General features: G+C 35.0%; 3 pseudogenes across 1 annotated transcript; 1 reads left to right on the top strand and 2 right to left on the bottom strand.

Annotated features, from left to right (window-relative positions):
- Nucleotides 1–1888, top strand: LOC146953592 (alkane hydroxylase MAH1 pseudogene; annotated as a pseudogene). The gene has a single exon (XR_015010788.1). The product of XR_015010788.1 is annotated as an alkane hydroxylase MAH1 pseudogene (transcript).
- Nucleotides 1889–3936: 2048 nt separating this feature from the next.
- Nucleotides 3937–5797, bottom strand: LOC146953593 (alkane hydroxylase MAH1 pseudogene; annotated as a pseudogene).
- Nucleotides 5798–10185: 4388 nt separating this feature from the next.
- On the bottom strand, nucleotides 10186–11422 carry LOC146953594 (small ribosomal subunit protein uS2-like; annotated as a pseudogene).
- Nucleotides 11423–12159: the final 737 nt, after the last annotated feature.

Below are 12159 nucleotides of genomic sequence, written 5' to 3' on the forward strand. Positions count from 1 at the left end.
CCCGTAAAATATCAAAATATTGGTAGTGTACATATTTTGATGCATGATCAAGAAATGGTAATAGGGAACTCTCTAGCTTCTTTTGAATGTTTTGTCGAAGGGAAGTCTCAAAAATTTTCCCTTTGAGCAATGAATGAAGAATAGTCCTTTCTTGTTTCCATTCATTGAAATCCAGATTTATAATACTAACACCAAGAACGTCACAAATTTCAGGGAAATCAGATCCTTTCCCATAATTGCTGAAATTTTTGCTGGTGATGTGATGCACATTCATGGGATCACTTGTGAAGGTAAAGTTGGAAATGTTTGTGAACCAAGGTCCTTTAAAATGAAAAGTACCTCCATAATGTTTGGAACCTAAGGTAACAAAATCATGAATATTGGATATATTTTGTAAAATTGATGGTAGCATACCAATTATTGGCCAATTTGGTACAAGTTCTTTTCTGTTTCGTTTCCATATATTGTAGAATATTATGAAGAGAATGGCTACAAATGGTGCAATATACTTAAACAAGGTCATTGTACTTGGACAAAAGTGCATGCTATTCAATTTTTGTCTCTGAGTGATATCTTGAAGAAGAAGAAGAAGAAGAAGAAGGGCATTAATTTTCTTGATTTACAAGATATTATTGAGAGGTTCACCTTTGATATTACTTGTAATTTTTTATTTGGATTTGATCCTAATTGTCTTCCTTACAATTTCAATGAGCTTCGAGAGATTGATTATGTAAAAGCTATTTCTGTGATTGAGGATACGTTATTGTATAGGCACTCTATTCCAAAATGTATTTGGAAGCTACAGAAATGGCTACATATTGGTCAAGAGAAGAAGAACAGTATAGCTCAAGAAAATATTCATCAATTCTTATTCAAAATGATAATGCATTTGAAATATGATAAAGATAAAAGTAGATTAAAAACCAATGATGTTGCTGAAAGTCATTCTGTTGGCTTGTTAAAAGCACTAATGAAGGAAGGCTTGGGATATGAAGAAATGAATGGAAATGAAAAGTATATTAGAGACACTGCATTCACTCTCTTGGCTGCAGGAAATGGAACAGTTAGTTCAGGTCTAAGTTGGTTCTTTTGGCTTGTTTTAACTCATCCTATTGTGGAAGCAAAACTTATTCAAGAGATCAAAGATAATTGTCTAACACAAGAGGAGAATTTGATCAATAATTTAAATGTGGAAAAGATTGATAAGCTTGTTTACCTTCATGCAACTATATGTGAAACCTTGAGGCTTTATCCTCCTATACCATATGATCACAAGTGTGCAGTTAATTCTGATATATTACCTAGTGGACACCATGTTGGTCCAAAAACAAAGTTAATATACTCTTTGTATGCAATGGGAAGAATGGAACATATATGGGGTGAGGATTGCATGGAGTTTAAGCCTGAGAGGTGGATATCAGATAAAGGACAAATTATACATGTACCATCTTACAAGTTCATAGCATTCAATGCAGGTCCTAGAAGTTGTCTTGGGAAAGATATTAGCTTTATTCAAATGAAAATGGTTGCAGCTTCTGTATTATGGAATTTTCGCATACATGTGGTGGAAGGTCAGTCTGTTACTCCTAGGGTTTCGATGGTTCTTCGTGTGGAAGGCCTTAAGGTCAATGTCAGTAAAAGGTGCATCTGATAGGTCACTTATGAGGAAGAAGTATTAGTGGAAGTTAGTGTGAGTTATATTAGCAATTATGAAGTTGTTATTTTATTTTCCTTTTAAGTTATGTCAGAAGTATTAGTGGAAGTTTGCAAAATAATCGTTATGTTATGTTGGAAGTGTGCAAAATAACTCTTTGAGGGGCATTGCTATGGATTATTGCTTGCAATTTCCCTTTGCAAGTCAGTTATAAATTCAGTTTTATTCTCTAAATTACTATGCTCTATCATTACCTTTTGTTAGTTTGTTTAAGTTTTCATGTTATTTTGTTATCTTATGCTAGAGAACTCACTCAATGGAATAAAGTTGTCTTCACTTAAATATTCCTATGAATCTGTAATAGCCATACTAAATTTGTCTAGAATATTAGGATGATTATTAAAATTAATGCTGGATACATTAAAATTACAACATAATAATTCTTGTTCGAATGAAATACATCACAATCAAGTCATATACAATGGTAAAATAAATATTGACCAACGAGTACAATCCATATAATCATGTCGGACAACATAAGTACTGGATAATGAGTATGTGGTACATAAATAAGAAATACAACATCATACACGAGACATGTTAATATAGTTCATCCTGCTACCTTTTGCTTAACCTTCTCGTAAGCAACCTGTATATCGGAAGGTATATTGATCAAATGATAACTAAGATCAATGTCTGTATACTATCACAATTCATATCATATTATTATGTTCATTGGTTAATGTACTTGTAGTGAGTAAAATATTAGAAACCAGGGTTTAGTCTGTTTTTGTCATGCCCTGAGAATGATCCCAAGGGGTGTTTTTATAGTCCTCTGGGGGCTTGTTTTCGCGTGACTTAAGCCCCAAGCAAGCCGGGCCTTAAGTCCTTTTACAAAGTTCTAGATGCTTCTAGAAGCTAGTTAAGGCGACGCCTCTTGAAGGGCGCACCAAAGCCTCAAGAGCCCTTCTGGAGGGTGCCTAAGCCTTTAAAGAGGGCATTCAAGCCCTTAGGAATATATTGAGGGTCCAGTTAATGATGTTAACGTGCATCACACAACATTATCTGAGTGATTTTTATGGAATGGCCGGCGGAGTAGTCCCGACACATTCCTCTGACTATCCGACTAATATATATATATCAGGCTAGAGTTAGTACTTCTATTGTCATTGTGCATAATTTCCATTCGGAAAAATACAAGTCCAGTACTAATGCGGAACCTCAAAGCCAAATACTGACGTGGAACTTCGCCTGAAATGACTGAAATATAAATATTTCTGTAGTCATAATCGATTTATACTGTTAATCATAATCTGATATGTGCAATCAGTAGCATAACAGATACTTAAATATCCTATCCATTTCTTATTCTCTCATCTCAATGTAATACTCATTAGGATCACTTTGGTATGGAAAACTGAATGATAAATGATTACCATGTATATCTAATCAATTCCCATCTTTTAAAGACTAAAATTTGAAGTCTCTTTGCCAGTTTCCAATCATTAAAAAGCAGTTTTCTGAGTTTTTAGCAGCATGTAATCGATTACCAGACACTGGTAATCGATGGCAAAATTTCGTTTTTGAAGCTGACAGGGAATGGTAATCGATTATATGGTGATGGTAATCGATTACCATAAGCAAGAAAACAAATTTGTGGTAGTCCTATTCCACGAAGAATTTGTATACGACCAATGAACCAGGCCCTCGTAAAGTTCTTGCAGTATTTGAGGAAAGCCACCAAAAAATTCCCGACTGTCATTTATCTGGTGTGTCCTTGATCCTTAGAAGACCGCCAAAATTCCTTCTTTTTCGACGGCTTTTTGGCCTTAACAGCGGTTTATGGCAGCCATAAATACTGTTATTTCTTGTAGTGATGGTCACCCTGTGTCAAAGTTTTGTTTTGCGTAAGAGCTTCATAGCTTATAATAGCATATTCCAGTGTATAAGCTAGTAGGCTGTCACACTTACCAATACCAATGTAAATAAGTTCAATTTTTTTCTTATCTAAATCCGCGGTTTTGTGTGATGGTACGTTTGGTATCCCACATTTGATGAATTCTGACGCGAATTTATGTGAACTGCTCCTCAAAGGTACCGCAAATCGGTTTGTACGAACCGGTTTACGGTTCACTATTGTGTACGCGAATTATGTGACAGACCAATGTTAGTTGTTAGTAGACAAGTTGGTTAAAACTTTAATGTCACGTAAGTTAGAAAATAGTTTACACATGAAACAAAAGGCGTAACAACTAATTAAATATATCACGTCACAAATACACAATTCCAAACATAGAGGACTTTATTCGTTTATTGTAACACACAGAGCAACACAAATAGTATAATTTGACAATAACATTATTTTACTAGGACAGACACAACAACAAAAAGGTTAACAAGACAGACACAACATGAATCACACTTACAACTTTGTTATATCAAATGCATCTTTTACTGATTTTGACCTTTAAGCTGTGTTTCATGCGAAGGGCAATAGAAGTTCTCAGGGTTACAGGGTGACCTTCCACCACCTGTACGCGAAACTTCCATAACAAAGAAGTTGCAACCATTTTCATTTGAACGAAGCTAAGTTCTTTCCCAATACAACTTCTAGGACCTGCATTGAATGCAATGAACTTGTAAGACGGTACATGTATAATCCCTCCTCTAGCAGATATCCATCTTTCAGGCTTAAATTCCAAGCAATCATCTCCCCATATTTCTTGCATCCTTCCCATTGCATACAAAGAATATATCAACTTTGTATTTGGACCAACATGTTCACCACTAGGTAGTATATCAGATTTGACAGCACACCTGTGCTGAAATGCTAGAGGAGGATATAGCCTTAAGGCTTCACATATGGCTCCATGAAGGTAAACAAGCTTATCAAGCTCTTTCACACTTAAGTTAGTAATCAAATTCTCCTCCTGGTATAGACAGTTCTCTTGGATCTCTTGAATTATTTTAGCTTCCACAATTGGATTAGTAGAAACAAGCCAAAAGAACCAACATAGACCTGAACTAATTGTTCCATTTCCTGCACCGAAGAGATTGACCACAGTGTCTCTGATATACTTCTCAATCATTTCCCCCTTTCCCAATCTTTTCCTTCATTAGTTCTTTTAGCAGGCAATAACGAGATTCATCCACATCTTCATTTCTTTTGGATATTCTTCTATCTTCATCACTTTTGTAATCAGTTATACATTTGTCCAAGAATTGGTGAAGATTTTCTTTAGCTTCCATGCCCTTCTTCTCTAGACCAATTTGTAGCCACTTTTGTAGCTTCCAAATACATTTCGGAATAATGTGTCTAACCAATACCATATCCTCAAGTACACTAATAGCTTTTTCATAAGCAATATCTGATAACTCATTGCACTTGTAAGGAAGACAATTAGGATCAAATCCAAATATAAAAGTGGAAGTAATATCAAAGGTAAACCTCTCAAGAACATCTTGTAAATCAAGTACTTTTACTTCTTTGGATGCATGATCAAGAAATGGTAATAGGCAATTCTCTACCTTCTTTTGAATGTTTTGTTGATAGAATATCTCAATGTTTTTGGTTTTGAGCAATGAATGAAATAGTGTCCTTTCTTGTTCCCATTCCTTGGAATCCAAATTGAAAATACCAACACCGAGAATTTCAAAAATCTCATGGAAATCAGATCCTTTCCCATAGTTACTGAAATTCTTGCTGAGGATGTGGTAAACATTCACGGGATCACTAGTGACGATAAATGTGGCAATATTTGTGAACCAAGGTCCTTTAAACTGTAAAGTACCTCTATGATGTTTCAAAGCTAAGGTTACAAAATCATGAATTTTGGATTGGTTATGCAAAATTGATGGTACCATGCCAATTATTGGCCAATTTGGTATAATTTTATTTTTGTTGTGTCTCCATATATTGTAAAATATGATGAAGAGAATTGCTAAAAATAATGTAGTATACTGAAACACGGTAGTTGTACTTTGACAAAAGTGCTTTCCTCCGTCGCTTTAATATAGGAATATTTTACAAAAATTATGGATATTAAGAAAAACTGTTGGAGTAATAAATTTGTCTAAAAAATATGTAATTATTACTCCCTTCATTTTTTTTCTTTTGATGTTTTAGGACTTCAACTTTATTTCAAAATATTTGATGTTTTAGGATTTTTAATATTTTTTATCCAATTTTACCCTTGTTAAAAAACGCACCATTTAATTGGAAGTTTCAATAATAAATGCAATTGAAGTTTCAATTTGTGTAGTGAGTGTTGATAATTAAGGAGATTGGAATTTTGAGAAAGGGCAATTTAGTCTAAACCTTATAACTATTCCTATACTTTAATGATTCCTTAATACTTGTGCAATCACCTAAAACATCAAAAGAAAAGAAATGGAGGGAGTACTAAATTGCCTTATATATATATATATATATATATATATATATATATATATATATATATATATATATATATATATATATATATATTTGTGTGTGCGCGCGCGCATTCATTGTTGACAGTCGATAGAGGAGCCCCTTGATAAATGACCGGCTTTAACGGGTAAAATCACTTCATTTCCGGTTTCCATGGCTTCATTGCTTGCATCTAAGAATCATCTCCTTCCAACTCAAATGATCTTTAAAACTTAAATCAAACTTAAGAAACCCATCTTTAATTTTCATGAACATATGCAAATGGATGTCCAAACCATATCCATAGACTTTCTCTATTGTGAGTTTCATTGAGATCCACTCTTCTATAAATTTTTAACTAAAGTTACTTAGTTTAAACAACTATTTGTAATTTCCTTTGTGTTGAGATTATTCAACTTTAGCATGTTTTTGTAGCTTATATTTGTTTGTTCTAGAAAACATCCTCTTTAAAGAGCTCGTGAGTAGAGATTAAAGAACAAGAGTCATCCATTGTGATGAGAGTGTACTTTCGTGAAACAATAGCAACTTGATTTTTTTTTCTACTAAAGCAAAATGAATACATCCTCAAATACACACCTTAGTAGTTGTATTAGAAATGGTGGTTGGGCCTAACACAACCCCATAAAACCGGCTTGTGAGGTGAGGATTACCCCCACTTATAAACAAATTGTCAGGCCAACTACTAACCGATGTGGGACACTTAACACACTCCCTCACGCTCAGGATTACACATTTGAAGCGTGAACATAAATGACGGGTGGCCCGATAACGGAAACCTGACAACAGGTGGCCCATAATCGTGAAGAGGCTCTGATACCATATTATCAAAGGAGAGAAAATGAATGAATCTCTTGTTTTCATTAGATTGAAACTGAAGAGTACAATGTTATTTATACATGTAGTCAGTTGTATGCTAAGAATGGTAAACTAGCAACTAGAGAAACACTACTCTAATCGATAACTTGCTGCGCAAGTTATCTCTAATAACAGAGATGAAGAGTGAACTGTAATAGTCCCCGTCAAGTTGGAGGTTTGTATATGTCTACTAAACCCAACTTGATCAACAAAGAGTTGAATGACTGAGGAAGAAGAGATTTTGTAAAGAAATCTGCAAGTTGATTTTGTGAAGAAATTGGAAGAAGCTTCATGATTCCTGCAACAAGCTTTTCTCTGACAATGTGACAGTCAATCTCCAAATGCTTTGTTCTCTCATGAAAAACTGGATTGGCTGATCTGTGAAGAGCACTTTGATTGTCACAATACAAAACAGGAACTCTGGTGCATGAAATTTGCAGATCCTTCAAGAGGTATAATAACCACTGAAGCTCACATGTAGCTGCTCCAAGTGCCCTATACTCAGCCTCAGAAGAAGATCTAGAAATAGTGAGTTGTTTCTTAGTTCTCCATGAGATCAATGAATCTCCAAGAAAGAAACACTGCCCAGAAATGGATCTTCTAGTGTCTCTGCATCCTACCCAGTCAGCATCTGAGTATCCTTGAATGTAAGGTAGAGAAGATCTGGGAAAATAAAGACCTTTGCCAGGGCATGTCTTGAGGTATTTAAGCACTCTTAAAGCTGCATTGTAGTGTGTTTGAGTTGGCTGAGACAAGAATTGACTCAATTGTTGAGTGATGAATGTAATGTCTGGCCTGGTGGCATTCAAATACAGCAGTCTGCAAACAAGTCTTCTATAAGCAGGGATGTCTGTAAATGGAGGGGAGTCATCATGATAGAGCTTGATGGATGGATCTGAGGGAGTGGCCACAGGTTTAGAATCCAAGAAACCTGAATCAGATAACAGATCCAAGCAGTATTTCCTTTGACACAAAGAAATACCCAGTTTAGAATGAGCAACCTCCAAACCCAAGAAATACTTGAGCTGTCCCAAATCTTTAATCTTGAATGAATTGTCAAGAATGTTTTTAATGAAAAAAAATTCATCCAAAGAGTTACCAGCCAAAATGATATCATCTACATACACTAGTAATGCAGTGAATTGTTGAGTGATATGTTTGATGAATAGAGAATGATCTGCTGAAGCTTGTTTATAACCATGACTAATTAACAGGGAAGCTAGTTTCTCATACCATTTCCTACTAGCCTTTTTGAGTCCATATAGGGATTTAAGAAGCTTGCACCACTGACTGTGCTTGTTGGTGGAAACACCTGGGGGAATGTCCATGTACACATCTTCTTGGAGATCCCCATGCAGAAAGGCATTGTTCACATCAAGCTGGTGAAGATGCCAATTGTTCAATGAAGCAAGAGCTAGAACCAATCTGATAGTGGTATGCTTGGCTACAGGTGAGTAAGTATCAGAATAGTATAAGCCTTCTACTTGATTATAGCCCTTAGCAACAAGTCTAGCCTTGTATCTCTCAATGGTGCCATATGCATGATGTTTGACTTTGTAAATCCACCTACAGCCTATAGGTTTAGCATTGGGGGGTAAATCAATGATTTTCCAAGTTCCAGTATTCTCAAGTGCAGTGAGCTCAACTTGCATAGCTTTCCTCCAACATTCAAACTTATTTGCCTCAGTGTAGGATTTAGGTTCAGTATGAGCATGAAAAGACAAAATGAAATGAGAATGAGAGTTAGAAATATTATGATAAGAAACAAAATTGGAAATAGAGTGCAAATTATTAACTGATGATTTATTGGTACAAAGAAAATCCTTCAAATAAGAGGGAGTAGTTTTATTTCTGGAGGAATGTCTAATAGGTGGAGGAAGAGGTATATCAAGAATAGGAGTGGAGGTGGGAGTTGTGTGTGGTACAATGTCAGTGAAAGGAGTAGGAGGAGTAGTATCAATGTTAGAAGTGATGAGGGAAGATGACGGGATAGATGTAAAATATTCACTACAAGAAAAACTGCATTTTGCGACTTTTAAAATTGCATTTTGCGACTGTTAGAAGGGTCGCAAATGTACATTTGCGACTGTTCCCCAACAGTCACGAATGTTGGGGTCGCAACTATCTTTTGCGACCCTTCATAGAATAGTCACACCAACTGCTGCAGAAGGTGTTGCGACAGTTCCAACAGTCGGAAATGAAGAGTTTTCACACAGTTTTAAAGTGGCTTGCGACCCTTCACCAACAGTCGCAAATGATAAGTTTTTTTTTAAAAAAAAAGGGGCTTGCGACCCTTCACCAACAGTAACAAATGTTAAGTTTTTTTAAAAATAAAAATAAAATTGAATGGGGCAGTTTTTGTTGCCAATTTAAATAAATATATTATTAAATACTTAAAATACAGAAATATATAACTAAAAATATCAAAATCTCATTCATATAATTCTTTCAAGAGTAACAATCAAAACAATATATAAAGTACATATTTTAAAACAATCAAAACAATATATAAAGTACATAGTTTAAACATTGAAAAACCAATACACTAGTGGGTAATCATTCAAAACAATATTCCCAATTATATGACAATTTCAACTTTTTGAATGTCTAATAACCTAAAACTTGGAGATCCAAATCAAGAAGCAATCAACAGAATCATACTTAGCACAAAAAGATCGCAATAAATATAATTGACAAGAAAGCTTATCCTACTTGATTTCTTGGAGGTGTCACTGGTGTTGCTTCTTGAAGGGGACAACACTGGATCAACAACAGATGTCTGAGAATGGGAACCTGAAGATCGAATTACAACACAATTCCTCTGGCCAAAGCGGCTATCAGTTTCATTAAGAAAAAACAATATATCAGTTAGTGTCATCTTCAACTGCTTATCCTATGCAAAATGCACAAAACAATATATCAGTTTCATTAAGAAAAAACAACACAAGACTAAAACACAGAGATTTAGTGTCATCTCATCACCTCATTCCTTTTAGATTAAAAATCCATTTCAACATTTCACTCAAAATATCAAAACAGGGTTACAAATTTTAACTAATGAAACAATGGATAACATTACTTTGAAAAATATTCACAAAAAACAAAAAGAAAGGATGAATAAGGTTTTGAGGGTTACCAGAGAAAGAGAGAGGACAATTGTGTTGTTGAAACGGTTATGTTGTTGAAGAGGATTTGAGGGTTACCAGACAAAGAAGACAAAACAAAAATCAAAACCTTATGAAAGGAAAATGCACAAATATCAACCAATAAATGAAATATATAAGCCAAAAACAACAAAAAATATAGCTATAATTGATATTAACAAGCAAACACGTAAGGATAACGGTTTCACCTGATGGTCAGTTCTAGGATCAGTGAGGATGAGAAGACGAGGCTCACTGAAGGAAACTTGCATTTGATTGGTAAAGGTTCTAGGAGTGTGTCTACCTGCAATAGCATTAGCTCCAGTGTACTGAGCAAACTTAAGAACGGCTCTCTGTCCATAAGGCCTTGCAGATTAAACAATAATGTCCTGGGGGTTCTCGATTGCAATGATGACCCTGGCAGCTAGTTGAAGTTTCTCCCAAGTCTTTCCAAGATTAATGATATATATACCTAAATGAAAACAAAAAACAAACAATCAAAATCCATTTTGTGCCCACTGAACATTTGCAACAGAGTAATTTGTATAAGCAAAGAAGATTGTAATGATGATAGAAGGTGTAACTTAATTGGGCAAAATTGATTTTAAGACAAACTTATCCGTAAAAAAAAATCAAACAAAACGCAAAACTAAGGATCTGTTTGGTAAAACTCATATTTAAGCTAACGGCTTATAGCTTATAAGCTTGTATGACTGAATAAAGCTTGTCTAGTAACTTCCATTTTCTAGCTTATAGCAATTTTTATAGTTAACCAATACTACACTTTTTGATAGTTTAAAGCTTATAGGTAATAGCAATTTTTATAGTTAACCAATACTACACTTTTTGATAGTTTAAAGCTTATAGGTAATCACTTTTATCTCAATTTTACCAAACACTACAAATTCAATCATCGAGTTAACCTTTACCAAACAGTGCCTAAAAACCGTTTTACAGAATTCCAAACAGAGCCAACACAAAATGAAAGCACCATTAATCTAAACCAAAATTGTAATTAATTATCCTATAAACTAGATTGTTTACGAAAGTAAATGACATCAGATCCACTTAATCACAATTCTTAACAATCAAAGGTCAAATTCAATATATATAGGATTAGGAAACACAATACTAAAGGCTACTAATATTCATCATATATCATCAAAAATAGTTCAGAGAGATTTGAACGGTACCATCGTTGCGGCGTTTGAAGAAATAACGTTCCATTTGGAAGTCACAGTTCTTAGTGCCGAGGTGGACATCAGCAGCCAACATCATTTGGATGTCAGCTTCCTTCTAAGACAACTGACGAGATGATGAGAGTTGTTCGGTAGCCATGTTTGGATATTGTTTACTGCCGGCGACGGGAGCGAATCTCCAAAACTTGGATGCGGCACTCTGTGATAACAATTTGGCAGCTAGGATTTTGGTTCAAGGATCTAAATCGTAATATATAACAGCAATAGCAATTGAGTGAGTTGAGCACCGATTGAGTGAGTTGAGCACCGATTCAGACATAACACCAATTGACTGAGTGAGTTGAGCACCGATTGAGTGAGCTGACCATGATTCAGGACCGATCCAAACATAACACTGATTGAGTGAGTGAGTTGAGCATCGATTGAGAGGCTAGGTTTTGGGGGTGAACGATTGAGAGTGAGAAGATTCAAGGAACAAATATTTTGGGGATGAAATTGATAAAATTTTTGAGATTTGAGAGTGAGATGAAATTTTTGGGTCTTAGGGTTTAGAAACAATTTTGGGAAAGTGAGATGAGTATTGGAGTGAATGAAATATTTTGGCCAAGCGGGAATGGGCAATTAACAAGCCTTCTAATTTAGCAAAAAAAACTTGCGACTGTTGACCATAACTGTCGCAACAACTGTTGCAAATATGCACATTGAGGCAGTTATGAGCTAAGGGTCGCAATTGAAGTGTCGCAAAATGCAGATTTTCTTGTGGTGATTCCCAATCATGACTTTGAAATGAAGAATTTGATTTATAGGGTAGAATACATTCATGAAAGACTACATGTCTGGAAATGAAAAGTTCTCAGGTGTGTAAATCATACAAAA

This window comes from Medicago sativa, chromosome 1, assembly GCF_051527215.1.
Source record: "Medicago sativa cultivar Bolivia chromosome 1, Bolivia_mono, whole genome shotgun sequence".
Classification (NCBI taxonomy): Eukaryota; Viridiplantae; Streptophyta; class Magnoliopsida; order Fabales; family Fabaceae; genus Medicago; species Medicago sativa.